The sequence below is a fragment of the Zea mays genome, chromosome 8, assembly GCF_902167145.1.
Source record: "Zea mays cultivar B73 chromosome 8, Zm-B73-REFERENCE-NAM-5.0, whole genome shotgun sequence".
In the NCBI taxonomy this organism is placed as follows: Eukaryota; Viridiplantae; Streptophyta; class Magnoliopsida; order Poales; family Poaceae; genus Zea; species Zea mays.
In genome coordinates, this window is record NC_050103.1 from 180,833,549 (window position 1) to 180,837,994 (window position 4,446).

The 4,446-nt window shown below is 39.4% G+C and overlaps 1 pseudogene across 3 annotated transcripts; it reads left to right on the forward strand.

The window, feature by feature from the left end:
* Window positions 1-240: 240 nt before the first annotated feature.
* LOC100501843 (ubiquinol-cytochrome C chaperone - pyruvate kinase pseudogene) lies at window positions 241-4,083 on the forward strand (annotated as a pseudogene). 3 transcript variants are annotated; one of them, NR_182532.1, is made up of 7 exons: window positions 264-558; window positions 943-1,015; window positions 1,463-1,542; window positions 1,987-2,116; window positions 2,897-2,992; window positions 3,092-3,159; window positions 3,733-4,082. The product of NR_182532.1 is annotated as a ubiquinol-cytochrome C chaperone - pyruvate kinase pseudogene, transcript variant 3 (transcript). The 3 variants fall into 3 exon arrangements; NR_147837.2 differs by having other exon boundaries at window positions 261-1,542; window positions 1,991-2,116; NR_182531.1 differs by having other exon boundaries at window positions 241-1,542; window positions 1,959-2,116; window positions 2,310-3,159; window positions 3,733-4,083.
* Window positions 4,084-4,446: the final 363 nt, after the last annotated feature.

A 4,446-nucleotide genomic window follows, 5' to 3' on the forward strand; every position in this document is an offset into this window, starting at 1 on the left:
TTGGTTTTTTGGGTTTCGGTTTTCGGGTTCGGTCCACAGATCGTACCTATTCGGTTATCGAGTTAGGGTTCGATTTTTATATCGCGTAACCCGAATAGAAAAAAACCAAACACACATCACTCACCAGCCCAATAGCCACTTGGCCCACTTAGCCAGCCACAGCCCAGTCACCTGGTCGTTCACTGCTCGGCCGCCGCCTGCAATCACTGCTAGTCCGCAGGCAACCGAGAGCCCGAGACCGCCCAGGTGCCCACCACTCCACCAGCCAACCCTAGAGCCTCTCCAGTCTCCACTGCTCGGCCGCCGCCTGCCGCAGCCCGCCGTCCACTGGTCCCGCCTCCCGGCGTCCGCTCCACGCCTCCACTGCTCCCGGCGTCCGCTCCATTGCTACCATCGTCCGGCGTTCTGCTCCTGCGCCCTCCCTTTGATTCGTTGCCAGTTGTAGTGTCCGGGCAGATTTGAGCTGTGGCAGCAAGCAAGGATTGACGAAGCGTGCGTTCCCATCGCACCACCATGGGCTACACAGAGATCGACATCCACCCCTCTGGGAGCGGCAAGGTACCGACCCCCTGCCCTTACAACTCCTAGAGCTCTACCCCTCACGCTGACCTTAGGGAGACAGGATGGTTTGCTCGCCTACTAGAGGACATGCTCTGATGGTGTTCCCTCTGCTACCATTTTTAGTTCTTGATTGTAAAGTGTATGTTCTACATTTTGAAATAGAACTGGATTGTGCATATTTTGTTCTACATGTAAAGTGTATGTTCTACATGTACCTTTTAGATCGCTTGCAATATGATTTATTTTAACACATATTTGAAATAGAACTGGATTGTGCATATTTTGTAAAGTGTATGTTCTACATTTTGTAATTCGTATTATTCATTTTTCCTTTAGTTTTTCTCTTTCTACAACTCCTGTCTCTTTACAATCAAATTTCAGATGTGATAGATATTAGTATGAAAGATAAAAACTAGAATGCTATGCCTGTCAGAGGAGCTTTCTTCAGTTTCAGGTACTGCTCTGCTTTATTAGTCATCCAGCCGATGGATAATTTCTATACGTGTATCGCCCCTGCACTTTCAAACACATGTTCATTGTTTCCAATCACATAATTTTTTTCTTCTCTTAGATTTACTATGTGGTTGTGGTCTCAGTTTGGTTTGTAGGTTAATTTGTATACTCATGTGATTTTAGTTTTTCCGTGTATTTTATGTTCATTTAGTATGTCTTAATTTAGTTACTTTCAATTCTTGATGCTAATAATATGGATAGATTGCGACACTACTTTCTGGCTTGAGCAGAAATGAGTTTGTTGTATATAGCAGAATATAGTTGTCGTAGCTGGCAACAATGACCGCTCTTTGGATGATCTGAAAACTATTCTGTAGTCAGGTAGTTAAATATAGCTGAATATCCATTATTATGTTTTATTAATCTTATTTGTTTTTTCTGTCAAAAGAACACACCTCTCCATCTTTCGGTGCTTGGTGGATCACCGTCTAAACGATCCACCACCAGAACCGCCCAACCCCAAGATAGGTATGTGCAGGTTCAACTACTCATTTAGATATTGGTACAACCTGTAATAGACTTTGGTACAATAGGATTTGGTTCTGCTATTCACTTTGTTTTTAGTTCCAAACAATCAAAAAATTGCATGTCCTTTAGGAAAAATATCACAGGAATATTAGTAACATAACACTGATAATAAAAAATGCTTTGATTCTATATATTTTTCATGTTATAAGGTTGAAAACATTCCGTCTCACGGATCAAAATGGGTACAAGGGGACGTACTGCATTTACAAATATATTTAACCATAATAAAACATCTTTGGAAAATGAATATCATTTTAAGTCCAAAAATGTTTTTGTTGAATGTTCATTAAGCTATAGTGAAGAGTAAACTTAGCATTTCTTTTCTATATCTCTCCCTCGTGCTCATGTCGCTGCAGTCTCCTCCATCCAACCTTTCCTACGTAGGCAGCTCCATCTCAGTCGTTGTACCCGTTCAATGGCGAGCTGGTGGCAGCGATGTAGGAGATGATCCATGCCGAGGTGCACAAGTACATGTTAGTGGACGGCACCTGCCAAAGATACACCGTTTCTACTGGTACACATTTTATTTTTTATGGTGAGAATTAATTTTGTAGCTTGCGCAAAACCAAAGGTTGAGTGATTTGTCAAGGCAGAAATCAGTATAATGATAGGTGTGCTTGAGCTTTTAATAGCTGGTTTATTTGAACTTTTATCTTTTTATGATCATGATATATTGAGACATAAATATATTACATGTACCTTTGCAGTTTTTCAGTTGGAGAAAACATTTAAGACAACATTTTCATCGTTTGTTCTCCATATGGGGCTTGTTTCACGCCACTTGAAGGAAGAAGGGAATGGTGGTGTTAAGTTCGGACAATACATCTACACATCTTGGAGCATCGGCATCAATGTTCTCAATCTTCTCAAATTTCAAATTATACTGGTCATTACTTTGACCATTAGAATAAAATCCCTATAAAACGTGGCCATGCAATCACTGGTTGTAAACTGATGGGCAGAATGTTGTAGGATGGATTGGCTCAAGAACTAATATAGCTTACTTATGACAATGTAGTAATTCATGAAGTTATTGTTCCTTATGTTCATGGAGTTTGTTCTGCTAGGTTTTTATGCTTTTAATTTCTATTTCCTTAACGAAACCTCAGGCACCTTAAAGACAGCTTGGATGATTGGTTTCATGAACAGCTAGAGAACTTGGATGATGATTATCTTGTGTTTGATTGCCCTAATATATTCTCAAATCATCTTTTCATGCTTTAGTTGTTTCTTAATAGTTGCACAGTTTCATCTCACTCATATTCTTGCCACTTACATGTATGTGACAAAACAGACAATCCGTCTTTTTTATTGCTTATGGCGTTGTGCATTATACATGTCCACCAATTATATACAAATACCATTTGTGGGTTACCTCTGGTGTGTTTAGGTATTCCTCAGATTCCTGACATTTTTTCTGTCTTTAAATGTCATATCACTATTAAAAAATTGATTTTTGTTGTCTAAAATACCACAACTACTTTTCTAGGTGCGAGCTGCAATCAAAGTTAAGGCATTAGTCATCATTTGCTTCACCTCTTCTGGACAGGCTGCAAGGTATATACTACACAAATGAATATTGTTTGTACATATGCTATGCAATTTGCTAGTGATAGGATAAACCAAACTGCACTGTACTGATCACATGGGACGACACATGCTAAAATCAATATAATAGTAACTTGCTCGGACCAATAATGCCTAACCACTAGAAATGTTGTAATTCTGTCACTAGTAATTCTGACATAATGAGGAAGTCCCTCTTCGTGGTCGGAGAAATTGGGGGCAATGACTACAACCTACCTCTTCACTAGAGTGCCATTTGAAAAGGTCCGCTCATTCACACCAAGTGTCATTCTTCACTAGAGTGTCATTCTTCACTTTATGATTCCATGGTTTGAATGACCAATCATTTATGATGTCCGTGCTCGACTGATTCCTTGTACTATGGTATTCAATATAAGGTATTCAATATTTTCATTCATGCTGCTGAGGATGAGGTTTATATCTTATCTTGTTTATGTTTATATTTATATGAGCCATCAACTTAATGATGATTAACCTTGATTGCACCAGCTGAAGTTGGTGCATAAGTTTTGCCTCGCACTAATTTGATGTACTTTTTTCTAGGGTGTTCTGGACAAAGAAAGCTTGTACCTTAAAACAAGAGGATACAAGAAGCTGGAGTGGTTGTCTAAAGGCTTTTGAACTGCTTGAAGCATTAGTGTAGCTTTGGTGATTTTGTGACTGATCAGCTCTGGAGCAGCTAGAGTGATGTAGTTGTGGGCTTTTGAACAATAGCTGGAGTGATATGAAACATTAGTGATGTGGTTGTGGGCTTTTGAACTGCTTCAAGCTGGAGTGATGTCGCTGTGTTGCTTTTGTGACTGATCATCTCTGGAGCTTTTGTGAATGATCTAACTAGCTATATGTAAATGATCTAGTTGTGAATGGTATTATAATTGTGATGATTTTGTGAATATATAATTGTGGTGCTTTTGTGTTTATGTGATGGATCTATGACTGGTATACTGATTAACTGTGTATGTCTTTATGGTTTGTGTATAAAAATCTGCGATTTGTGGTGCTTAATTAAATATATATTATTATTACTAACAACTGTAAAAAGGACGACTTTCTGTTGGTTGCTAAATGTATAATATGACGACTTACGGTTGGTTGCTAAATCTATAGTACAGCAACCCATGGTTGGTCGCTAAATATACAATACTAGCAACGGACGGTCGGTCGCTAAAAAGATGTCGGTCGCTAAAGCCTTTAGCGACGGCACTTACAGCGACCATCTTTATGGGTCGCTAAAAGTTTTTAGCGACCAACCGTAGG